The following is a 26,607-nucleotide window of genomic DNA, read 5'->3' as shown; positions in this document are numbered from 1 at the left end:
GTGGAAAAAATATGATTTTTTTATTTTCACACCCAGGCATTATAAACTTTAGTGAAACACTTGGGGGAGGGTCAAAGTGCTCATCACACATCTAGATAAGTTCTGGGGGGGGGGTCTAGTTTCCAAAATGGGGTCACTTGTGGGGAGTTTCTACTGTTTAGGCACATCATGGGCTCTCCAAATGCTTCATGGCGTCCAATCTCAATTCCAGCCAATTTTGGTTTGAAAAAGTCAAACGGCGCACTTCCCTTTCCGAGCCCTGCCGTGTGCCCAAACAGTGGTTCCCCCCCCAGATATGGGGTATCGGCGTACTCAGGAGAAATTGCACAACAACTTTATCTGTCCACTTTCTCCTTTTACCCTTGTTAAAATAAAAAATTTTGCTAAAATATCATTTATGTGACCGAAAAGTTAAATGTTCATTTTTTCCTTCCACGTTGCTTCTGCTCCTGTGAAGCACCTGAAGGGTTAATAAACTTCTTGAATGTGGTTTTGAGCACCTTGAGGGGTGCAGTTTTTAGAGTGGTGTCACTTTTGGGTATTTTCTGCCATGTAGACCCCTCAAAGTGACTTCAAATGTGAGGTGGTCCCTAAAAAAAAAATGGATTTGTAAATTTTGTTGTAAAAATGAGAAATCGCTGGTCAACTTTTAACCCTTCTAATTTCCTAACAAAAAAAAAAAAAAATTGTTTCCAAAATTGTGCTCATGCAAAGTAGACATGTGGGAAATGTTTATTAACTATTTTGTGTGACATATCTCTCTGTTTTAAGGCCATAAAAATTCAAAGTTTGAAAATTGCAAAATGTTCGCTATATTTCCGTTTTTTTCATAAATAAATGCAAGTCATATCAAAGATATTTTACCACTATCATGAAGTACAATATGTCACGAAAAAGCAGCTTCAGAATCGCCAAGATCCATTGAAGCATTCCAGATTTATTACCTCATAAAGGGACCGTGGTCAGAACTGTAAAAATTGGCCTGGTAATTAACGTGCAAATCACCCTTGGGGGTAAAGGGGTTAAACAATAAATTGAATGAACAAATGGTTGTTGCTTTTGCGAAACTTTATTTCATCTTATTACTCTTAGCCTCTAGAGGACTTAAAAGACATCCGTAACGAGGTTTTTGCCACCTAATTTGAGAATAGCATGATATAGGGGCAGAGACCCAGATTCCTGTAATGTTTCACTCAGTGGGCTGCTTGCTGTAGTTTTGATAAATCACTTATCAGCAGGTGATTATCATCAGAGGACTAGTATACTTGAAGCCAGGAAGACCTCTGTATTTATGATCTTTGCATAACCGCACCCCTACCACTAATTGAGTTTTCTGCCTACACACAGTGTACACAGAAACAGAAAGCTGCGATTCAGTGGTGGGGGAGCAGTTATACAGAGCTCCGCATTAGGAAAACAGGTACATCTGCAAAAGATAAAATAGTGAATGTATCAAAACTGCAGCAACCAGCACAGTAAGTGATATATTTCTGGAATCAGGGTCTCTGCTCCTACATCATGCTGCTCGCAGGGTAGCAAATACCAAGCAACAGATTATCTTTAAAGCAGCAGTCACTTGATCATGAACATAATGCTTTGGAACTCTTCGTTCAGCCAATTAGGGTATCACACTCTGACAGGTCAAGACGACCGCTGCCACGCAAGAACAAGTATGTACCTTTATGTCCTACGGTATGGGACTACAAGTAGAGTATATTAGTATATGCTTTCATTAAAAAGATGATGCATACTCTATTCAGAATTTGTCTACGCAACTTTTGGTCACAAATCCTACAACAGCAAAGCAACTCTATACTGTGACGATATATACACACGAAGACATCTGACACTCAGAGCACTCTTCTTAGCTTCACGTCACATTTCTGAAATCGTTTTCAGCCTACAAAAAAGGTAAAACAGCACATTATATGAATTCAAAGGACAAAACAAATCACGAGCAGAGAAGTCTGACATCGCAGCCTCTGGGACATGAGGTCATAACGGCCACCTCAGTGCAGAAAGCCATCCTGCCATCTTCTTTACAACATCACAATGCATGTCACTGTCATACAACACACCTTCCCCACATAGAGGAGGACCCACCTCTTCCTCACAGGGAGGAAAATAGAATTAGACTTACCGGTAATTCGGTTTCTAGGAACCTTCCACGACAGCCACCTTGGAGGTTGTCTCCCCGCCCTAATAGGGGACAGGAACACAAAGAGGTTAAATAACCCTCCCCTTCCTGCTACCTCAGTGTTTTTTCTGACACACTAGCATGAATAGTTACGGCCAGTAGAGCAGGAATCATCAGGCAAACATATAGTATAGGGAGGAAAATTAGTGCTGTCGTGGAAGGTTCCTAGAAGCCGAATTACCGGTAAGTCTAATTCTATTTTCTCTAGTCACCTTCCACGACAGCCACCTTGGAGTCATGCCAACGTTAATTTTTTAGGGAGGGACTACGGCTTGCAGGACGCATCTGCCGAATGTCAGATCGCTATTGAAATTCAGTCTATAGTGTTTGGTAAAGGTGTGTACAGAGGACCAGGTGGCAGCTCTGCATATCTGCTCCGAAGACGCGATTCCTCTTGCTGCCCAGGATGTAGCGACTGATGGGAGTGGAGTGGTCTTTTAGCGACTCGGGAGGAGAGAGATGTCTTGAGGAATATGCCAGGGAGATGGACTGCTTGATCCAACCTGCTATCGTGTTCTTTGCCGCTTTCTTCCCTTTATTCCTTCCTGAATATTGAAGGAACAGGTTCTGATCGATTCTCCAATCCCTGGTTGATTTGAGGTAATGGAGAACCACTCTGCGGACATCCAAGGTATGGAATTTTTCTTCCTTCGTATTAGAAGGATTTGGGCAACACGATATCCTGACTTCTATGAAAGTCTGACACCACTTTGGGCATAAAGGAGGGGTCTAGGCAGGGCTGTGGAGTCGGAGTCGTGGAGTCGGTGCTCATTTTGGTGGAGTCGGAGTCGGTATAAAATGGACCGACTCCTAAAATATATAATAAATTGGGTACAGTAATTCAATGCAGGATGTGCTGAATATTTTTCATAGGAATTTGGGAAAGTTATGAAATGTCCTATAAATGACTGTTCTATTCCTGATCTAAGGCTACATTCACACACAGTGTTTTTCCTGTGTTTTTTGAGGATACATTTTTCAGCTGCAAAAGCTGATCATCTTTTCAAAAAACTGCATCACCTGAAAGGTTTTTGAGCTCATAGATAATGTTTTCAATAGCAAAAGCAGATTAGAAATCTGCTCTATCCATTTATCCATATCTGTCTATCCATATCGTATCTGTACCAAAAAAGAATGAAAACCGGATAGTACACCAATATATATATTCTGTTCTATCTAAATATCTTGATTATTGGATCATAAAAATGATTAAATGTCTGAGGTTCACATTGTACTACAATAAATTTTTCACTTAAATATAAGCAATATGTGTGGGAGTCAGAGTCGTGGAGTCGGAGTTGGAGTCAGAGTCGGTGTAAGGGAAATTGAGGAGTCGGAGTCGCAGGTTTGGCTTACCGACTCCACAGCCCTGGGTCTAGGCGTAGCACTATACTGTCCGAGTTGAGCAGGAGGTATGGTTCCTGTACTGACAGGGCCTGTAGCTCCCCCATCCGCCTAGCCGATGTGATTGCCACAAGAAACACTGTTTTGAGTGTGAGAATTTTTAATGGAATTTCTGACAGGGGCTCAAACGGGGCCTGCGCTGGGCTATTGAGTACTAAATTAAGATCCCGGGGGGGAACCCGATTAGGGAGTGAAGGACGAATTCTGCCTGCCGCGGTCATGAATCGCTTTATCCAACGGTGTTTGGCTAGGTCTTGGTCAAAAAAGGAGCTAAGGGCAGATACCGGCACCCTGAATGTGCTTTGGGTGAGTCCTAGATCTAACCCTTTTTGTAGGAAATCTAGTACCTGGGCAATATTGGAATGGGCGGGGTCAGGGGCCCCCGGAAGGCACCAGGAGCAAAATTTTTTCCATATTTTGCCGTAAAAAGCGTTTGTTACCGGCTTTCTACTTTTTTGAAGGGTTCGGATTACTTCATCCGATAGCTCTTTGGCTTTTAGAATGTTGCCCTCAATAACCAAGCTGCTAGGCATAACTTGGCGGGGTTTGGGTGCAGTAAGGGACCCTGAAAAAGGAGGTCGGTCCTTTGGGGTAGGAGGATTGTAGGACCCTGTCTTCCCTGATCTTCTGTAACGTTCTTGCCAGCATAGGGATTGGGGGAAAGGCGTAGGCCAAACTGAAGACCCATGGATGGGCGAATGCATCCGTCCCCCGGGCTCCGTACGTGGGACTGAGGGAGAAATAGGTTGTCGCTTTTGTATTTTGCGCAATTGCAAATAGGTCGACCTCTGGGTTTCCCCATCTCGAGGCTAGAGCCTGGAAGACCTCCAGGTTCAGACACCATTCTCCCAGATGGACGTCCTTCCTGCTCAGGAAGTCCGCCTGGATGTTTTCTGACCCCTTCAGGTGCACCGCAGAAATAGATAACAGGTGTTTCTCCGCCCAGAGGAAGATTCTTGTTGCCACCCTCTTTAGACTGGCGCACTTCGTGCCCCCCTGGTGTCTGAGATACACCACCGTGGTCACGTTGTCGGAGTATATCCGAACGTGATGGTCCCTGATAAGGGCAGATGCGGCTTTCAGTGATTCTTCCACTGCCGACAATTCCCTTAGGTTTGAGGATCTGGATCTTATGTCCTGGGGCCACCGTCCCTGGAAGTATGAATCCTCGACCACGGCTCCCCAACCTCTCAGACTGGCATCGGTACATATCTTCAGAAGCAGCTGATCCCAGCTTACGCCTCGTCTCAAGTTCCGGTAGTTCAGCCACCACAAGAGGGCCGATTTTACGTGTCCTGGAAGTGGAACCTTTCTTGATTGTTTGGGTACTTCCTTGCATTTACCAGGACGTATGACTGGAAGACTTGCGTGTAAACTTGTGCCCAGGATACCGCCTGAATGCATGATGTCAGGGAACCCAGGATAGACATGGCGTCCCTCAGCGTCGGTGCTCTTTGGTCCCTTAACCGAATTATTCTCTGCCGAAGGTCTGCCTGACGATCCTCGGGAAGAAAGGACGTCCTCTTCTCCGAATCTAAGAGGATCCCCAGGAATTTTTTCCTCGGGGAAGGATAGAGGGCCGATTTCTGGAGATTCGGAATCCACCCTAGGGTCTCAAGTGTTATGATTGAGTCACCGTAGGAGGCAAAAACAGAAATGCTAGCTAAGTCCAGAAAACCAGAGAAGTTGGCAGCTATCGGATTGCAGACCCCTGAACCTATCAACACAACTAGCAGTAGCCGTGGGGGGTTGCTACGATGCCCTAGACCCCTCGATCACAGCCGGAGAATTAAATAGGCCTAAAGAAAGAAAGGGGAAATCTAAACTGCCCCAGAGCAGACCCCAAAGCAATAGGCAGCCCCCAACATATGACGGTGAAGCAAGATGAAAATACTAACACAGACAGAAAGATAGACTGAGCAAAGAGGGGCCCAAGCTAACTAGATAGAAAAGGACAGGAAGGCTGCTGTCTGCAATCCGTGAAAAACCCTATGAAAATAAAAGCCAACAGACTGACAGTGAAAAAGGCCCTGAAGACGCTAGGCTTCAAAAAAAGCTATGTCAGTACTCAGGAATATACTGAAGACAGAGCTACAGGCAAAAGGAGATTCAGCTCACCCCAGCAGGGAATGGCAGAATACTGAAAAGCAAGAAAAACAAAAACAAAAAGCTAACAGGCAAAACAGAAAACTTAGCTTTAGAGGAGCAGGAATCAGACTGGTGTCCTAGAAGTCCACAGAGAAATCACCCGCAGGGCAGAAGGGCGTCGGCAGCCTTATATCCAGTCCGTGACTCCACTCAGCCAGTCATCCTCATTAGACTCAGGTGCCTGATAATCAGGCTCATTACCTTCCTTTACCAGAATAGGGAGTTCACCAGACCCCAGTGACGGAGGGGAAAATGAACTCACAACACTCGAGTATCTGTAGGGCTTTCGATACATCCTGGTTCAGTCGGGTTACCGATGGAGTGACGATCAGCAGATCGTCTAGATATGGCACAATGCATATCCCTTGAAGACGAATGGAGATGATCGCTTCCCACATGATCTTCGTAAATACCCTTGGTGCCGGGGATACGCCAAAGGGCAGGGTATTGAACTGGAGATGGCTGATCCCTTGGTTGTGGGAGAGCGCGAACCTCAGGAACTTCAGGTGATCCGGATGAATGGGAACATGGTAATAAGCACTCCTGAGATCTATCGTAGCCATCTGCCAGCCCCATCCGATAAGCGGGATCGCCGATTTCACTGACTCCATCTTGAATCTTCGGTATTTGACGAAGCGGTCCAGGGGCTTGAGATTTATGATGAGTCTGTCTTTGAGGGTTTCCTTATCAGGAACAAGCGAGAGTAATGTCCTCTGCCAATCTCTTGTGGAGGTACATTCGAGACCACTCTTTCCCGTAACAGATCTTCTATCTGAAGCAACGGGAACTTTTGAAGATCTGGGGACTGTGCCGGGGTAATTCTCAGGGCATGTGGGGGGGGGGTGCTCGAACTCCAGCTTCAGCCCAAATTGTATAGTATGCAGGACCCACTGATTCGAGGTCACGGCCTGCCACTGGGCGAGAAACTGAGTGAGTCGACCCCCGACCCGGGAGTCACTGTTTCTCCGGGGGCTGTTGCTGCACAAGGATGTTTCTTCCTTTACCCCCTTTCGGGTAGCTCCATCGACCCGTCTTGCCTTTCCCTCTGAATGCCTTCTGAGAGGTCTGCTCTCTTGAAGGACAAAAAAAATCGTCTTTTGGTGGATTTCTGCTCCGGCAGTGATTTGTTTTTGTCTGAAGCCTTCTCAAGAATATCATCCAAGACAGGCCCGAACATGTGGCACCCTTGGAAGGGGATGGCACAGAGTTTTGTCTTGGAGGTGATGTCGCAACCCCATGACTTCAGCCACAAGGCTCTTCTAGCCGAGTTTGAGAGGACTAGGGACCTTGCTGCTACCCGTACCATTTCTCCTGATGCATTGGCTAAATAACCTGTTGCCTTTTGGAGGATTGACAGGGAGTCTAAGATTTCATCTCTGGGGGTAGCCCCTGATAGGTGGTCTTCCAACGTACGCAGCCAGAAGAACAAAGATCTGGCTACGCAGGTGGATGCAATATTTGCTTTGAGCAGGTTCGTAGAAGCTTCCCAGGACTTTTTGAGGTGACTTTCCATTTTGCGATCCATAGGATCCTTCAATTGGGAAGCATCTTCAAAGGGCAGGGACGTTTTCTTAATAACTTTAGAGACTTGAACGTCTATCTTAGGGATCTCCCACACGGAATTGTCACCTTCTAGGGGAAACCGATTTTTTAGCTCAGAGGGCACAGTGAGTGCCTTCTCGGGGGAGGACCACTCCTGAGCTATTAGGTCCTGTATAACTTCATGAACCGGGAAACCCTTTCTACCCCTGGGTTTCAACCCCCCAAACATCTCATCCTGGACTGAGAGCTTGACCTCCTCCTCCACCACTCCCATGGTATTTCTTACCATGGAGACCAACTCCTCCATATCCTCAGAGGAGAAATAGTATTTTTTCGCATCGTGTTTGGAGGTGGACGTGGAGCCCTCATTTTCCCAAATATCCTCCGATCCTGAGGAACGGACTTCTCCCGAACCTGAGTTGGCTTCCGTAGGTGCCCTTTTCCTCTTTTTTGGGGAGGGCCCTGAGCCACTGGGGTCTAGGCTGCCATGGAGGTCTGAACCTCCTGTCTAATGAGAGTCTTTATGCTGTCAGATAGGGAGGATTGCTCGGTACGCAGGATATTCTGCGCACAAGGTTGGCATAACTTCTCATAGTCAGAAGGAAACCTGGCACCACATATACCACATTTGCGACTGCCCGCCCCCTCAGATGCACGCGGCTTCCAATGCAGCGTGGGAGGAAGGAGGAAGCCAGGGAGCTGCTGCAAGACCCCGGCAGGCACCAAACCGCCCCGTTTTACCCCGGAGGGCGCGGGAGGGGCAGCCGACGTCCCGAGTCACACCAGCGGTGGAGAAGGGAGCAGCGCTTGGAAGAGGAGAGGCGGACCCCCCCGATCTCGACTGCCCAGCTGTGAGTACATAGGGACTCCGCTCACTGGCCACGGCAGCCCCTTGCAACCTCTTCATGCCCCGATAGGGGACAGGAAAAGCACTGAGGTAGCAGGAAGGGGAGGGTTATTTAACCGCTCTGTGTTCCTGTTCCCTATTAGGGCGGGGAGACAACCTCCAAGGTGGCTGTCGTGGAAGGTGACTAGAGAAACACTCCATGCCTGATACTGCTCCCTACAGTATACCCCTCCTTTCTTACACACTGCCCCCATGCATTCTCTCTCATAAACTGCTCCCTATAGCTCCTTCTCCTCATGCAGCTCCTCTCTCCCAGACAGCTCCCCATGTTGCTTCTCTAACCTAGTCCCTCCTCCTTTCTCCTAGACTGCTCACCATGTTCCTCCTCTCTCCCATACCCATTTCCTTTCTCCCACAGACTGCTCCTCATGTCTCTCCTCTCTCCCATCCCTTTCTGCCACAGACTGCTTTCCTGTCGCTCCATCTTCTTTCTCCCAGACTGTTCCCCATGTTCCGCCTCTCCCTTTCCTTTCTTCCAGACTGCTCCCTATGGCTCTCCCCTCCCCTTTACCTTTCTCCCACAGACTGCTCCCCATGTTCCTTCTCCTCCTATACCCTCCCTTCTCCCAGACTGCTCCCCATGTCTCTCCCATCCCCCTTTCCTTTCTCCCACAGACTGCTCCCCATGTTCCTTCTCCTCCTATTCCCTCCCTTCTCCCAGACTGCTCCCCATGTCTCTCCCATCCCCCTTTCCTTTCTCCCAGACTGCTCCCTATATTCCTCTTCTCTCCCATCCCCCTCCCACTAACTGCCCCCCATGTTCCTCTTCTCCCAGACTTCTCCCCATGTCGCTTCCACACCCTTTACCTTTCTCCCACAGACTTCTCTCCATGTCTCTCCCAGACTGCTCTCCACGTTCCTCCTCTCCCCCCCCATCCCCCTTGCCTTTCTCCCACAGGCCTGCTCTCCACGTTCCTCCTCTCCCCCCCCATCCCCTTTGCCTTTCTCGCACAGACCTGCCCTCCACGTTCCTCCTCTCCCCCCCCATCCCCCTTGCCTTTCTCGCACAGACCTGCTCTCCACGTTCCTCCTCTCCCCCCCCCATCCCCCTTGCCTTTCTCCCACAGACCTGCTCTCCATGTTCCTCCACTCCCCCCATCCCCCTTGCCTTTCTCCCACGGACCTGCTCTCCACGTTCCTCCTCTCCCCCCTGCCTTTCTCCCACAGACCTGCTCTCCACGTTCCTCCTCTCTCCCCCCCATCCCCCTTGCCTTTATCCCACAGACCTGCTCTCCACGTTCCTCCTCTCCCCCCCATTCCCCTTGCCTTTCTCCCACGGACCTGCTCTCCACGTTCCTCCTCTCCCCCCTGCCTTTCTCCCACAGACCTGCTCTCCACGTTCCTCCTCTCCCCCCTGCCTTTCTCCCACAGACCTGCTCTCCACGTTCCTCCCCCCCCCCCCATCCCCCTTGCCTTTCTCCCACGGACCTGCTCTCCACGTTCCTCCTCTCCCCCCCATCCCCCTTGCCTTTCTCCCACAGACCTGCTCTCCCCCCCATCCCCCTTGCCTTTCTTGCACAGACCTGCTCTCCACGTTCCTCCTCTCCCCCCCATCCCCCTTGCCTTTCTCCCACGGACCTGCTCTCCACGTTCCTCCTCCCCCCTGCCTTTCTCCCACAGACCTGCTCTCCACATTCCTCCTCTCCCCCCATCCCCCTTGCCTTTCTCGCACAGACCTGCTCTCCACGTTCCTCACCCCCCCCATCCCCCTTGCCTTTCTCCCACGGACCTGCTCTCCACGTTCCTCCCCCCCCCCCATCCCCCTTACCTTTCTCCCACGTACCTGCTCTCCACGTTCCTCCTCTCCCCCCCATCCCCCTTACCTTTCTCCCACAGACCTGCTCTCCACGTTCCTCCTCTCCCCCCCCCCATCCCCCTTACCTTTCTCCCACAGACCTGCTCTCCACGTTCCTCCTCTCCCCCCCATCCCCCTTACCTTTCTCCCACGGACCTGCTCTCCACGTTCCTCCTCTCCCCCCCATCCCCCTTACCTTTCTCCCACAGACCTGCTCTCCACGTTCTTCCTCTCCCCCCCATCCCCCTTACCTTTCTCCCACAGACCTGCTCTCCACGTTCTTCCTCTCCCCCCCATCCCCCTTACCTTTCTCCCACAGACCTGCTCTCCACGTTCTTCCTCTCCCCCCCATCCCCCTTACCTTTCTCCCACAGACCTGCTCTCCCCCCATCCCCCTTACCTTTCTCCCACGTACCTGCTCTCCACGTTCCTCCTCTCCCCCCCATCCCCCTTACCTTTCTCCCACAGACCTGCTCTCCACGTTCCTCCTCTCCCCCCCATCCCCCTTACCTTTCTCCCACGGACCTGCTCTCCACGTTCCTCCTCTCCCCCCCATCCCCCTTACCTTTCTCCCACAGACCTGCTCTCCACGTTCCTCCTCTCCCCCCCCCATCCCCCATCCCCCTTACCTTTCTCCCACAGACCTGCTCTCCACGTTCTTCCTCTCCCCCCCATCCCCCTTACCTTTCTCCCACAGACCTGCTCTCCACGTTCCTCCTCTCCCCCCCATCCCCCTTACCTTTCTCCCACAGACCTGCTCTCCACGTTCTTCCTCTCCCCCCCATCCCCCTTACCTTTCTCCCACAGACCTGCTCTCCACGTTCCTCCTCTCCCCCCCATCCCCCTTACCTTTCTCCCACAGACCTGCTCTCCACGTTCCTCCCCCCCCCCCATCCCCCTTACCTTTCTCCCACAGACCTGCTCTCCACGTTCCTCCTCTCCCCCCCATCCCCCTTACCTTTCTCCCACAGACCTGCTCTCCACGTTCCTCCCCCCCCCATCCCCCTTACCTTTCTCCCACAGACCTGCTCTCCACGTTCCTCCTCTCCCCCCCCCCATCCCCCATCCCCCTTACCTTTCTCCCACAGACCTGCTCTCCACGTTCCTCCCCCCCCCCCATCCCCCTTACCTTTCTCCCACAGACCTGCTCTCCACGTTCCTCCTCTCCCCCCCATCCCCCTTACCTTTCTCCCACAGACCTGCTCTCCACGTTCCTCCCCCCCCCATCCCCCTTACCTTTCTCCCACAGACCTGCTCTCCACGTTCCTCCTCTCCCCCCCATCCCCCTTACCTTTCTCCCACAGACCTGCTCTCCACGTTCTTCCTCTCCCCCCCATCCCCCTTACCTTTCTCCCACAGACCTGCTCTCCCCCCATCCCCCTTACCTTTCTCCCACGTACCTGCTCTCCACGTTCCTCCTCTCCCCCCCATCCCCCTTACCTTTCTCCCACAGACCTGCTCTCCACGTTCCTCCTCTCCCCCCCATCCCCCTTACCTTTCTCCCACGGACCTGCTCTCCACGTTCCTCCTCTCCCCCCCATCCCCCTTACCTTTCTCCCACAGACCTGCTCTCCACGTTCCTCCTCTCCCCCCCCCATCCCCCATCCCCCTTACCTTTCTCCCACAGACCTGCTCTCCACGTTCTTCCTCTCCCCCCCATCCCCCTTACCTTTCTCCCACAGACCTGCTCTCCACGTTCTTCCTCTCCCCCCCATCCCCCTTACCTTTCTCCCACAGACCTGCTCTCCACGTTCCTCCTCTCCCCCCCATCCCCCTTACCTTTCTCCCACAGACCTGCTCTCCACGTTCTTCCTCTCCCCCCCATCCCCCTTACCTTTCTCCCACAGACCTGCTCTCCACGTTCCTCCTCTCCCCCCCATCCCCCTTACCTTTCTCCCACAGACCTGCTCTCCACGTTCCTCCCCCCCCCCCATCCCCCTTACCTTTCTCCCACAGACCTGCTCTCCACGTTCCTCCTCTCCCCCCCATCCCCCTTACCTTTCTCCCACAGACCTGCTCTCCACGTTCCTCCCCCCCCCATCCCCCTTACCTTTCTCCCACAGACCTGCTCTCCACGTTCCTCCCCCCCCCCATCCCCCTTACCTTTCTCCCACAGACCTGCTCTCCACGTTCCTCCTCTCCCCCCCATCCCCCTTACCTTTCTCCCACAGACCTGCTCTCCACGTTCCTCCCCCCCCCATCCCCCTTACCTTTCTCCCACAGACCTGCTCTCCACGTTCCTCCTCTCCCCCCCATCCCCCTTACCTTTCTCCCACAGACCTGCTCTCCACGTTCCTCCTCTCCCCCCCCCCCCCCCATCCCCCCATCCCCCTTACCTTTCTCCCACAGACCTGCTCTCCACGTTCCTCCTCTCCCCCCCATCCCCCTTACCTTTCTCCCACCCCCCTATTTTCTCCCATAGACTGCTCCCCATGCATTTCCTCCCCCTCCTCTCACCCGTTGTTCTCCCAGTTGCCCCCCATGTCCCTCCTAGACTTCTTTTCGCCGCCCTCTCCGTCTCTGTCCCGTCAGTACCTCTCCCGTCACAGCTCGCCGCTGCCGCTGCAATCACTTCCTTTATGATTTTTCCTTCCCTCCATAGGGCCGCATCAGCAGTGCCCCCTCCCCTACTTCCCGGTCATGTGACCACCTCTGCTCCACTCTCCGCCAGCTCCTTCTTTATGGCCATGCCCATGTGGGTCGCGTCATCGTGGTATTTACTGTCTACGCGTGTATGTTAGGTTATGCACGGTAATCTCCCCCGCCCCATCTGTTCTGCACAGGGGAGGGGGGGTCCCGGTGTTTTTTCCCCGGTTCTCGGTGCTTAGGACACGGAATTGTATGACTGGGCCTCGGTGAGCGCCTTCTGTGGCGCGGATGGTGGGGCCTGCGGATCGGTCCATTATCGTGGAGGGAAGGGGGAGGCGGATGATGAGCGGCTGAAGCGGAGAGAAGAGGCGGCGGGGAGCAGGTACTGCGGACAGGTGAGCGCTGTGTGTCTGTCCCCCGGGCTGTGGGCTTTCCCGCCTCGCAGGCTGTGCTGGTCGTGTCCTGTGGGCCCAGTCATGGCCGGGTGACCGCTCGGGAGGGGACAGCAGCCTGTGCAGGGCGGGCTGGGCAGGCAGGAGCTGTCGCCGCTTCTGCTGATGTCACTCATGTCTGCCGGTGGTTCCTTTGTTGTGTGGAGCAGCACCGCCAGTGTGGGGGTGTCCTGGGGACCATGCTCCCTCACCTGAACATCCAGGTGTGCCTGTGGCCTTGGGGCATGGCGGAGTCTCCCTGAACCTGAGCTGTGGGACCCATAGCAATGGACAGCTGCTTTATTTCTGAAGGAAGGGACCTCACACGTGATCACTATGTCCTCAGTGACTAACAGCCCCCAGATCTCCGCTACCTGGACCCCTGAGACCTGGGATCATCCACATTTCATAGGAGTAAGGGTATGTGCACGCGGTCAGTAAATGCTGCGGATTGGACGCTGCATACAGCCGCAGCGGCCGGATATTACAGCATAGTGGAGGGGATTGTGTGAAATCCCATGTCCACTATGTGTGCACGGACGCCCGCGGCGGGTCTTTCTAGACCGCAGCTTGTCTACTTATCGTTCAGTGATGCTCAGTCTCTGCAAGATAGTCACCCGTACAATGTATAGGATGCAGCGATTCCGCACGGTTCAATGAACACACACGGAATCACCGACATTCAAAAGCCGGCAGCTTTGGTCGGAGCAGACATGTGCTGCATCCAAAGCGCTACCGGATATTGACCGTGGGAACGTACCCAAAGGCCAGGGTCAGACATGCGAGAAACTAGCACGAATCTCGCATGGCAGTGCCAGGTATTGACATGCAAGACTCGTACTCGCCTTAGGGCCTTCCGTACACCTGACGATGTTAGCAGGCCCGGATTACCCTGGGCTGAGGGGGGTGAGGATGTTATGTAAACCCCACTCTGAGCTGATAGTCCATGGTGGGTTGGGATCTAAACACTCATAGAAATGATGCCAGCCAATGTGGAATCCAATAGAAAACCGAATAAGGCTATTGGATCCCCACACACCCAATCCATTTACCATATTTTCATGGGAGATCAGCTGATGGTGTACCTCTCTCCTCATTCAGAACGCACGCATTCTTGGCGGAGCTGAGATTGGGATAGATGGCTGCCAGGGTCATGAGCATTTGTCCAACTACTTCCTACACTGTAAAGGCAGCTTCAAGCTCTGCAATTATAAATGTCTGAGAAGTATGGCTTTTATGTGTGATATACGCAGGCCCAGCTCTGGGACCCACACCTCGGCTACAGGGTTCTTCTACCACGTTCCAGTGGCTGCTGCTGATGTCCCTGCCCTTCTCCAAACTTCAACAAGATCAGCTGTGGCAAAGAATGCTTAGTACCACATGTGTAACCCTCAGGGGTTAAATGTCAATAGCTTGGAGGATTCCCATTCAAAATAAAACATCCATTAAAATCTAAGACATCACATAAACATATTAGTGCTCGTGCGTGTCAGTGCTCATTTAAAAGGTTCGGTCTCACCATTAATCCTGGACATAAGCGCCCCGGCGTATTTTTCAGAGGTCCCCTGCCGGGTATTCGGGTCCATACATATAGCAGCACAAGACAGTGTATGAAAAAGGAGGTTAATAGGGTTACAGGTATGCAGTTTTCCCTATCCTCCCTGTCGTGCCCAGGTATTACCCCTGCCCTTACAAGGACAGGCCCCAAATGGACCCTATAGTGTCGCCCCAGTCGTCAGAAGGGGTATTAGCTCCCTACGTGATTCCTCTCCAATAACGGGGATTCATCAGGGGAGTTATATAATTAGATATAAGGGGGTTTGAATATATTTGTCCATAAAGAAGGCCCCGCAATGGCTGGGTGCCTCAACCAGCAGAGTGACTGTCCATATCACTGCCAAAAAGTAAATCTAGTGCTGCTATATGGACCCGAATACCCTGCAGGGGACCTCTGAAAAATACGCCGGGGCGCTTATGTCCAGGATTAATGGTGAGACCGAACCATTTTTTTAAATGAGCACTGACCCGCACGAGCACTAATATATGTTTGTTTATGTGTTGTTTATGTGATGTCTTAGATTTTAATGGATTATTAAAGGTTATGTTTTATTTTGAATGGGAATCCTCCAAGCTATTGACACCTTCTCCAAACTTACATGGATACTTGTAGACCTCCCATAGAAGTGTGCTCCTCTGTTTTCAGATCTCCCATAGAAGTGACTGGCGTAGACACAAATGTGCTGTCACATCTCCATTCACAGTCACTGGGTTGGAGAACTACTGTTCCCAGAATGGATATGAGCCACATCTATCCGGGCGCTCACGCAATATCTTATCGATATGTAATGTCCCAGATGGGAATAACCCTTTAAGTCCTTGATAACATTAGACCAGGCATGTTTTAGGCCAGGTCCCCACTATGAGGTATTTGGTGCATTTTTAATTATGTAGAGTTAGGTAAGGTAACTTTTTTTTTTTCATGTGTTCTCTGCATATTTTTGTCTCTTGGTGTACCCACATTGCAGAAATGTCCGCAGCATTTCCACAACTCCCCACTGCAGGTAAAACGCGTGCGTAATTCACATGCGTGTTCCCACAAAACTCAAGCGTATTTAGCTTGCAGAATGCTTGCGCTGGGAAAAGTGATAGGTTGGTCACAACACTCGTCAAGCATAGTGCTTGACAAGTGTGACCAGCTTTTTACTATTGATGCTGCGGAATCCCATAGGATTGCATGGGAATTGTTTTTTTTAAGCGGTTCCGCAGCGGTGGAAATGCTAAAAAATGCAACGTGGGCACACAGCCTTAGGGTATGTGCACACGTTTAGCAATTGGCAGCACATGTCTGCTATTGAACGTAGGTGAGTCCGCATGTGGCCACTGAACCGTGTGGAATCACCGCGTCCAATACATTTTATGTGGGAAGAGACCCGTGTTTCTGCAAGATAAATAGACATTCTGCGGTCTGGAAAGATACGTCGCATGTCTGTCTCCTTGGGTGAGCCGCGGGTGTCTGTGCATGCATAGATTACATGGGATTTCTTGTAATCCCATCTACTATGCTGTAAGATCTGGATGCTGTGGATTGGACAAGTACGCAGCGTCCAACCCGCAGCATTTACTTATCTCGTCTGCACATACTTAGTGGGAACGTAACTGAGATTCAATATGTCTGACACGTCTTTCCCAATACGCCGAATGAACGACCCCAAACAACTAATATTAGGCTTAATCATTGGACCGACCTGCCGAAAATATGCATATTGGACAGCTCATATTTATGGCCATTTTAGTTATTTTCTACTACTACTAAGAGAGGTACTGGATGTGGCTAAATGTACTTCAGTATTTCGTGAGCTCTTGCTTTCCTTACATGTTTTGCCCTAAACTTTCTTGTAGGACCTATGTCCCGTCCATATTGCATGACATCTTAATTTATGGCCGGCTGAGATCTGTGACTATATGCTTTTCCTGACCTCCTAGGGTTTGTTTTGTACATAGGACAGCCTGGCGCTATGAATCTGTTATAACCAGGTACGTAGCTGCTGGAACTAACTGATCCTGAGCATATCGAGGGTGGTGAATAGCTGAGGACAGGACGACTTTATTATTGTTTTTGTTCTCAAAAGCAGAGCTGATCCAGAAGCGAGACTAGACCAGTGGTGGTTCTGAAAAGAGGAGGGAAGTGTTGCGTCCTCTGGTAAATCTTTTCATATTCTACCTACAATATAGGTTTTTGCAGGTTTTTCACCAGTCCTACAGTTGTAAGATTTTTGTCGGTCTCATAGTGTAAACTTCATTGTCCGCATTCGTCTTTATATACATAAAGTTGTGTTTTGTTTTTTTTTATCTGCCATACTGTTGCACAAATATGGATACTTTATATTTAGTGTTAACTTTTATGGTATTTACCAAGAGAGTATTGCTGACAGGGAAATAATAAAACAAAAATTGAGCAAGAGCATATGTTGTACAAGTGCAATGTATAGGAGTGCATTCACACTGTGGCCATTTAACAAGCAGAACCTAAGATGGAAACGAGATGAGTAAAGACCCTGTAGTAAGTAAATAGTTAGTAACAGTCCGTGTAAATAATATGAGGGACTTGGTGAACTTTGTTATGATCAAAAAACCTAAAAGCCATCCCACCGCGGCAAGGTGTACCCCAACCTGGGCTGTACCTACCATATTTTTCGATTATAAGACTTTTTTTTTCTCCAAATTTGGGAAGAAAAGGGGGATACGTTTTATAATCTGATGTGAGTTTACCAGGGGGCAGCGGCTGTTGAGCGGGGTCACAGGAGGCAGAGTCGCTGCTTCAGGAGGCTGGCAGTGGCAAGAGCGGGGCGATGCTGCAGTGCCTGGGATCTCGTCTCCCGAGATCTCAGTCAGCACATGAGCCGCCTCCGGTGGCCATTTTTAGAAAGCCTACCGCAGGGATATCATGGGGAAAATGGGCTCCACTTACCGGAGCCAACACCTTCTGAGCTTCCAGGCACCACAGCATCGCCCCACTCCTGCCACCGCCAGCCTCCTGAAGCAGCGACCCTGCCTTCTGTAATCCTGCACCACCACAGCCACCCCAGGTAAGCTACCGTTAAAAGGTAACTTAAGATGCACCACCATTTTATTAAAAGAAAAACACGTATTTTCCATCCCAAAATTTGGGGTTTGTTCTATGGTCCGCCCGCCTTATAATTTGCAAAATACAGTAACTCTTATAGTTTACCTCACTTTAGTCCTACTCTGCCCTTATCTATTTTTCCATGTGCTGACGCATAGTGTTCTGAACTACCAGAGTTAGGTACTGTCCCGATTGGGGTACACCTTGTGGTGGTTGGATGACTTTTAGTGTTTTTTATCAAAACATTAAATAAGTTCCCTAAGTTATTTACATGTGCTATTACTATTTATTTTCTTACTACAGGGAAAAGAGCAGCCTAAAAAATTACCCCCAGGAAACTCTGTGCCCAATGCCCTCTTGGTAAAGACCATATAAATTGGCCCTAAATAAAAAGTCCCATATCTGGAACCATATGGCAGATACAGCGGGAATAATCTAGGAAAAACTGGTCATTTTTAACCTGGTGACAGGTCCTTGTTTTTTTGTGGACATGTGACGGGAGCTTTATCAACTGTATAAATAATTGGTTTATATGAAAATATCTTGTATTGTGCCTGTACATAGCTTTGCCCATACGTATTCCTATAGCACCAGTTTTAGCGCTTTTAGTGGTCACTGTACAAACTGTTGTCCATGGAATGGATGGGCTGAGTCGCCAGTTAATGGAGGGACCTTGAAATGCATGGTTTACACTTACCACTGAACTCCCCATGAAACTTGGGTCTCCGTCTTAGGGTATGTGCACACGTAGTTTTTAGTCTCTGCGGATTTTGTAGAGAAAACCGCAGGAAATCCGCAGGACAAAGTGCTGCGGTTTATCTGCGGTTTATCTGCGGTTTTGCCCTGCGGTTTTACACCTCATAATGGATGAGGTGTAAAACCGCAGCGTTTCTGCACCAAACAATTGACATGCTGCGGATTGTAAACCGCAGCAAAACCGCGCAGAAAAAAACGCAGCATGTGCATAGCTTTTTTTTTTATTTCCATAGGAAATAAAGGTACTGTACAACGCAGCAAAATCTGCTGCGTTTCTGCAGAGCCAAAAACGCTGCGGAAACGCAGCAGAATCCGCAGCGTGTGCACATACCCTCAGGCCTCTTCCACTCTTCCGTTTTTGACCAGCAGTCAAAATCCGCCAGGTTTTGAAAAAAAACGGATCCGCCATTTTTTTTTTTGCGGATCCGTTTTTTTCCCCATTGAGTTGCATTACTGGCGGATCTTGACGGATGGCCATCCTTTGCATCCGTTTTTGTGAGGATCCGCCAAATTTTTTGCGTCCGCCGGCATGCCTGGACGGACCTTGCAACTTTTTTTTGTTGTTGGATCTGCATTTTCCAGTGCGCATGCCCGGAGAAAGGAAGTCAGGGAGAAAATTAACCCTGATGAAAAAAATTCTCCCTCTTCCTCTCCCTCTCTCTCTCAGCGGTTCCTTTAAAATTCTACGGATCCGTCGATCCTTCAAAAAACGGATCCTGTGGCATCCGTTCACATCAGTTAGGAACGGATCCGCTTTTCCGCCTTTTTGGCGACTTTTAACTGACACAAAAAACTGAAGTGTGAAAGAGGCCTTAAAAGTAGGATGAACTGTACACTGGTCTGTTCAGAGGAGGCAGCGAGATGCACACGTAGGGTGACTACGTATGGGGTGCATTCTCACTTTTCAGTCTAAGGTTGGGTTGTTTTTTTGTCATTCTTTATTAGAAATGCAACTAAGGATGTTCACAGCAGCGTTAATTCTGTAAGTAAAAAGTGCCGATCACCATCGTCATGGATCCCATTGACTACGAAGGGTTTCCGGCATGGAGCCCATTATTGTAGCTGACAAAGGAGTGCCTCATGCTGCCCTGTACTGTCCAGTAATTTCAGCCAGATCCGCAATAGATCTGTGTAACCCGGATGTGAACGGAACCTGACGCTATTTTTAAGTGACATAGTATCTGCCGTTACTAGTTCCATAAAGAATACTGACCAGTGCTGTGCTACCGGTTATAGATGTTTATACGGACAGCTCCCTGGCTGAAAGAGGCATAAAGCTGCATTTACACTGGACACTTGTAGAGAATGAGTGTTCCTAGATGCACTAGTCCTTTTACTCTGAAATGTTTCAGAGGAAACAATTTGAAAATGTGGCTGCAGTCCGCCGCGGACTGTAGGGAGAGACCTGAGCAGTCCACCGCGGCGAGACTTCTGACCTGACCAATGGACCAGAGTCCCGTGAATCAATGCACTCTACTCTAGTGTTATCAAATACAGTGATTGTAGCATGTGAACAATATCTGAAACACCACAAAATTGATTGAATTGTAGAGAATAAAAGGCTTTATTTTTTGCATCATCAAAGCACCAAACCCAGGGCATGAAACAAAAATAAGCCTCAAATTGTTGCATTACATACGGTAAATTATTTTATTACTTGAAATTTGGCCACTTTTGACCTGGTGACAAGGTTTACAAATGTCAAGAGTCCATCAGGTGAAAAAGATTTGATCTTGTTCTTGCAACCTGCTTGATCATGTATTACACCAGGTGCAAAGTTGCTGCCGGACACCCTTGGGTACATTCCCTTGTGGCATTCTGTAAGCACCACTGCACAAAGTGCAATATTGTTCCAAAGCGAACATCCATTGATCCATGTACAGTGCGGATATTTTTCCACAGCTGTGCAAGAGATAAAAGGATTGTCTAGGCATATAATATTGATAACCTCTCCTTAGGATAGATCAGGTAAATGGGGGTCCAACGTGTGGCTAGCTGCAAATGCTGAACCGTACAGCTCCATTCAATGTATAGCAAGATTTCACAATACAAACTGCATACATTATTAAATCTATTATGACTGATGATCTGAGTGTATATGCTTTGAAAATAAAAACATGTCAAAATGACTGCATAATCCTAATATTAAGAAGAGCGTTTTGTGTACGCTTGGACTTGTGAGCGACTCCAGCTTCCAGCCTGACTTGACACTTGCAGCTTGTACTGAGCTTTGAGAGATCTTAGCAGTGGGAGAGACTGTATGGAGCTGTCAATCGGGCTGGGATAAATACTTCATACAGCCATTCTGACATTGATTTTCACAGTAAATACAGTATCCTGATCAGCGGGGGTTGTCGGACTCCCGCTGATTTCCATATTGTTGTGCTATTCTAAGGAGAGGTCATTAATATGTGCCCAGACAACCCCTGTAAAGTCTTCTACATAGCACGACTACTGTTTTCATTACATGGGCGCTCACCCTAACACTACTCCAGCCTGAAACTAACGCGTATGCCCGCTGCTGCTTTCAACACTAACATCTTATCCATCATCCTAACAGACCTTTAGTATTTCTGATAAAACCTACATGGCAGCTGCTGGGTACCATGTTTGGGGTGGGAAGACCTTTTATAGTCACATATTTTGGACACTTCGGTGAATGTACACGTGTCATAGTCTCCATGTACCCCTTCCATTATAGTGTTTGGGTTAGTATATGACTGAATCTGTATATAACCCTAGTCGCCTGTCTCTTAGACAGAAGTGTGAAGCAGCTGCACTGTATAGTCTGTCCATGGTAAGGCATTGCAGAAATCTCTATATGAAAGTCATTTAAAGGTCAGCCAGCAGACAGATGTAAACAGCAAGTCCTTCCCCCGAGCCTGCAGTCTACCCATACAGTAAGGTGTCACACCGGACTAAATTTAGTTCCCAATCATGTAATGCATACTGTGCCGGTGGAAGGATCAGGCTTTTTCTACACATTTGGCCAAGACTAAAGAGAACATTGCCACGATCTGTAATGTCATTTCATGATGTGTGGCATTAAGCGAGAACAAGTTACAGGAAGAAAAGAAAATGCCTACGTACTCTGAAAGCTAGCACCAACTCTCCGTCTGGGCACCCGAACGCCCGCACTCAATCTGCAGAAAGAAAGGATTAGAAGGTGACGGCGTAGAGCTGCTTACGGAATATAGTGCCGTATCAGCAGGACTGTAGATCTGCCACCCTCGAATGAGATGACTCTGCTCAGGCTCTTCCCAGTCTATAGGGCAGAGCCACCTAGTGAGGAACAGGAAATCTAGGCCTATTTTAACTTCTGTATTAGAAAGTGGATACATAATTTTTCTGTTTATATAAGTAGTCAGCCATCACCAAACCTCTAACAATATTTAGCTGTTGTTGTCCGTAGATGTGTTCTCTTTTAGAAGAGGTTGGTTTCTGCCACAAGGAATGGCTTGTAATTCCTTTCCTCTGTCCAGAAAAGATACTGCACAGGGTGCATCATTACTTTCTCAGTAGACTTGTGGTCCCAGACCAGCCTTGTACATGCCATTCTCGAGAAGGCACGGTGGAGTCGGAGGTGGCTGACTCATTAAAGGGGTTTTCCCACAAAGTACGTTTTAATTAGATTTCAGAGACAAATAGTTTCCACATATGAACATATTAAAATAAAATGTTCCTGTGCTGAGATAATCTTATAACTGTGCCCCTGCTGTGTAATGGCTGTGTCTGACCGTACAGGAACATGATCTGATCATACCACAGCTCCTGGGCAGTGGAGGACATAAATCATGTTTTTAAACAGGCAGGGAAATGTTTTATCTCAGGGCTTGCTCACACAAACATATAAGTTGGACAAGTGCAATCCGACAAAAAAAAGGATGGCGCTCAACAGCCGGTGTTGTTCAGTGAGGCAGTGCAGATCTGCATATTTTTGTTTTTTCTCATATATATTTGGCATGAGAAAAAACTTGCAGCATGGATTTGATTCCAAAATCGATAGTGCAAGAAAAAAAATCAGATGTCATACGGACCATCGGTATAGTATCTGATTTTTACGGATACATTACAACTCTATAGCATAGGAAACTGCAAGGGTGTGCGCATACAGTGCGGATTGTCCTGCAGGTTTTTCTGCAAGGCTTTGGCTAAATCCGCAGGTAAAAAGGCTTGCGTTTTACCTGCAGATTTAGTGCGAATTACCGCTGCGTTTTGACACCTGTGGTTTTCTATAATGGTGCAGGTGACAAAACGCTGCAGATTCCGCACAAAGAATTGACATGCTGCAGATTTCAATCCGCGCAGAAAAATCTGCAGCTTGTGCACAGCGTTTTTCAAATTTCATTGACTTTAATGCAGAATCTGCTGTAGATCCGCAGAGCCAAATCCGCTGCAGATCCGCAACGTGTGCACAGACCCTAAATGGTCCTGTAGAAGATTAATAGCTGCTGAGAAAAAAAAACAGATGATGACAAGTGAGAAATAAAATCTTCCAATTTTTCTGGATGAAAATTGGATTGAATTTTTATACTATTATTTGCTCGCAGCCTTACAAAAACAATCAGCTGTGATCCCATGCTGTCCTGTCTGTATATTCTGTTTTGCTTCCTCCCCTGCCCAGGAGCTGTAGTATGATCAGACCATGTTCCTCTACGGCCAGACACAGCACACAGCAGGGACACATTTATAAGATTATCTTATTGCAGGGATATTTTATTAAATAATTTCCACAATTGAACTTTTAATTATTCCAAGATCTGTTAATTAAAATCTACTTTTTCATGGGGAAAACCCCTTTAAGAGGTGTGCGCCTTCCCACAAATCTCCAGCCTGTGATTGGAGTAAGACGTGTGGCATAAGGCACCTCGCAGCTTCTAATGAATCACATTAGTGGACGTCGCCTCGTCACTCCCCAGCTTTGTCCATTTTGGATGCGCTGTTGAGAAAGTGCCAAAAGTCTCAAAACTTTTGTGAGGTTGTGCTGCACAAAAACATTTGACTTTTCCACAAGTTTCATGCCAGACCTCTGCTGTAAGCACTTTGGTAAATCGGGATTTTTCTTGGAGCTTTACCTAAGGTACTTAAGTTGTCAGATCACGGATGCTTTTGTGTGTCTTGTCCTTTAGCGGGAAGCGGCCTCCTTGGGTGCGGGCTGTAATGGCTCCCGTCAGCCCTTGCCGATACTGCGCTTGGGAAGTCTGACACATGGGAAGAACAGGTCTATGATGGCTAATAAATGGCGGACCCCTGTAGAAATGAAAATTGGGCTTGAGAACAGCAGTGCTTTACTGGCAGAAACCAGTGGTCTCTCTGGTTAGGTTTCAACATACCTTAAATGAAGGGGTCTGACACCTGCGTCCCCCTATTGTGAAGCTTGTGTACTGTGGTTTAGCAGAGAAATGCTGTGTTTTTAGTTGTTTTTCATGTCGGTTTTGCGGCTTTTTCCACTTCAAAGTCCTGCACCAGATGTCTGCTGCTAGTCACTGGGAGAGATTACACACTGCTAACAGTGCATTTTGTGTGGCTGTCACTATCTGTGATGTGTTTTGGGGGTGTTAACAGGCCCCCCCTTTAGTCTTTTTTTTTTTTTTTTTTTTTCTCTCGCCCAACCCCCAAAAGCCCCTCTCTGTACTTGTCACTCTTGTAGACCTTTTCCAATTCTCTTTATAGAATGCTGTGATCGTTGCCCCCGTGCATTTGCACATAGGCTGTTATCAGTCTGTGTTCTGTCCAATGAGCACACAGACACTGACTGAAAGAACGCTCTTTCACACCAGTCTTTTGGGCTACATTCCCACGATGAGCATGTTGAAGATTTTCTGCACCTATTAGCCAGAAAAGTACCTTTATGTGCTGTTCTGAGAGCTGAAGCATAGCCTAGACTTAAGGCGTATTCCCATCTCCTGGATCTATGTAGTAGGTGTAATAAAAATTAATAATTTTAGCAAATGGCTCCAATTACAAATGTAGTCTAGTTCTTCTGATGCGCTATGTCTCTTTCCTCATGTGCAGGACCATGGGTATCCATGGTTACGACCACTAGCAACTAGCTGTCCCTAGATCAGTGGTCGTAACCATGGATACCCAAGATCCTGCACATGAGGAAAGACATAGCGCATCAGAAGAACTAGACTACATTTGTAATTGGAGGTATGTGCTAATGTTATTAATACACCTGCTACACGAATTTTTGTTTTTCCCACTCCTTTCAACCCTGGTGCAGATTCTAACAGGACTCCACATCAAAGAAGAGTTTTCTGTTTCTTCTTTCCTGGTGGTGCCGTATGAACAGTTACATATTTCCAAAGGCTTCAGTGAGAGAGGCAGATGTGAAGTGTTTGCGCGGGGATTGGCTGCCGGGATGCTGCTATTCCTAGGTCTGCCTATGGCGGCACCTTCCTGCTGTCGTGCACGTCTCCATGATTCCTAGGACGTGTGCGCGCTCGCCCCATAGCAACCAGTCAGGTCCTACGGCACAACTGAAAGGAGCGGCCTGTCTGGTTGCTACGGGCGACAGCGCTGGGAGAAGCCCCGCGTTACAGGCAGTAGCCGCTGTTGTGGGCGTGTCTGGTGACGTGGGGGCGGGGTTACGCCAGCATTCGTCACTACTTTGGCAGGGGGAGGGGCTGACGTCTGGTCGAGCGCGGTCACGTCACGTACTCGCCCCCAGTGCTGTGAATAAAGGAGCAGGACGTTGTGTCTTAAAGGGACAGAGCCCCGGGAGCGTGCTGCTGGTAGCCGTGCAGTGCGTGCCTCCAGTATCCGGGGCTGGGTGGCGAGCCGCCTGTGACCTCCCGTGAACCAGACGACGCTGAGGCACCGGGTACGTTACCGACATAGAGCAGCGCTTTGTATGTACATACGCGGAGCAGGCAGGATGTTGTGAGCGCCCGGCTCCTCCCCCTGCCATGTAAATACTGGTCACCGGGGTCACGTGTGGAGCGCGGCTGCTCCCGGTCACCGCCGGCGGGCGCACGTGCTGGGCAGTGTGCGCTTGTTATTGTTCCGCCCTTTGTGTCTCGGACGGGTGAGTGTGCCGCCGGAGGCCAGGCCTGAGCGGGGAGCTCCCGGCGGCTGCACGCCTTGCTTCCCTTTGTTGTTTCCTGCGGAGCACATGGTGAGGCTGGAGCTGCTCTTAAAGCCACAGCTTCTCCCGCAGCCCGGACCATGTGGTCACAGCACAGGGCTGGTATTGCAGTCACAGCCACGGTACGGTCATAGATTTACATGCCACTGTCTGTAGAACCGCAGCATGTGCACACGCTGCAGATTTTTTATCTGCGGAACCGCAGGTAAAATGACCTGCGGTTTTACCTGCGGACTGGCCTGCAGTTTATCACCTCTACAATGCAGGTGATGGTAAACTGCAGCAGAATCCGCAGAAAGAAATTCTTTCTGCAGATTCAAAACCGCTGCTTTTCCGCAGTTAAAAATCCGCAGTATGTGCACAACAGATTGTAGATCCCATAGGATAACATGCTACTGTACACTGTCTGCAGAACTGCTGCGGCCGGAACCGCAGCAAAAACCGCAGCGTGTGCACATAGCCTAATGCTACGTGTAGGAGCATGTGCCACCGACAGCCTCCATTAATTCTAACAGTATGGTCCTCCCCCTCCGCAGTTCTTTACTTCAACTATACTGGAAGACATCTGATCTGCAGCAGGGGTAGGGTGCTGGGATCTACATGAGGAATGGGTGTCTATACGTTGGGTTGGTAGTCATGCGGTGGTTGTGCGCTTGTCTGCGGTCGGGATCCGTGCGGCGGTTGTGTGCGCTTGTCTGCAGTCGGGATCCGTGCGGCGGTTGTGTGCGCTCGTCTGCGGTCGGGATCCGTGCGGCGGTTGTATGCGCTCGTCTGCGGTCGGGATCTGTGCGGCGGTTGTGTGCGCTCGTCTGCGGTCGGGATCCGTGCGGCGGTTGTATGCGCTCGTCTGCGGTCGGGATCCGTGCGGCGGTTGTATGCGCTCGTCTGCGGTCGGGATCCGTGCGGCGGTTGTGTGCGGTCGGGATCCGTGCGGCGGTTGTGTGCGCTCGTCTGCGGTCGGGATCCGTGCGGCGGTTGTGTGCGCTCGTCCGGTGTTGGGATCCGTGCGGCGGTTGGGTGCTTGTCAGCAGCTATGAGGCGGTTTGTGATCGTCCGGAGCATTGAACTTTTGTGTATGACTTTAATTACATGTTAGTATGCTGCCTGGATCCTGATAATAAAGG

The 26,607-nt window shown here is 49.4% G+C and overlaps 1 protein-coding gene and 1 long non-coding RNA gene across 6 annotated transcripts in view; one reads left to right on the top strand and one right to left on the bottom strand.

The window, feature by feature from the left end:
* Nucleotides 1–596: 596 nt before the first annotated feature.
* LOC141048986 (uncharacterized) lies at nt 597–12,606 on the bottom strand. Its single transcript, XR_012220225.1, has 3 exons — nt 12,529–12,606; nt 2,141–2,199; nt 597–1,900 (listed from the first exon to the last, which is right to left on the bottom strand). It is a non-coding gene; the product is annotated as an uncharacterized lncRNA (long non-coding RNA).
* A 141-nt stretch (nt 12,607–12,747) lies between these two features.
* The window catches only part of RNF44 (ring finger protein 44), a 53,309-nt gene continuing 39,449 nt past the window's right edge, over nt 12,748–26,607 (top strand). For 2 of the 5 annotated variants that reach the window (XM_073545072.1, XM_073545068.1), the window contains exon 1: nt 12,748–12,977. The gene's annotated coding sequence lies outside the window, so the exon portion shown is untranslated. Of the gene's footprint in view, nt 12,978–25,060; nt 25,220–25,400; nt 25,424–25,489; nt 25,606–26,607 lie in introns of those variants that run through there. The other 3 variants (XM_073545069.1, XM_073545070.1, XM_073545071.1) reach the window with 3 other exon arrangements.

The sequence above is a fragment of the Dendrobates tinctorius genome, unplaced genomic scaffold (assembly GCF_039654945.1).
Source record: "Dendrobates tinctorius isolate UK_male_01 unplaced genomic scaffold, ASM3965494v1 ptg000139l, whole genome shotgun sequence".
NCBI classification, from domain to species: domain Eukaryota; kingdom Metazoa; phylum Chordata; class Amphibia; order Anura; family Dendrobatidae; genus Dendrobates; species Dendrobates tinctorius.
The sequence above is the reverse complement of the archived record's forward strand: the minus strand, read 5'-3'. Positions and strand labels throughout refer to the sequence as shown.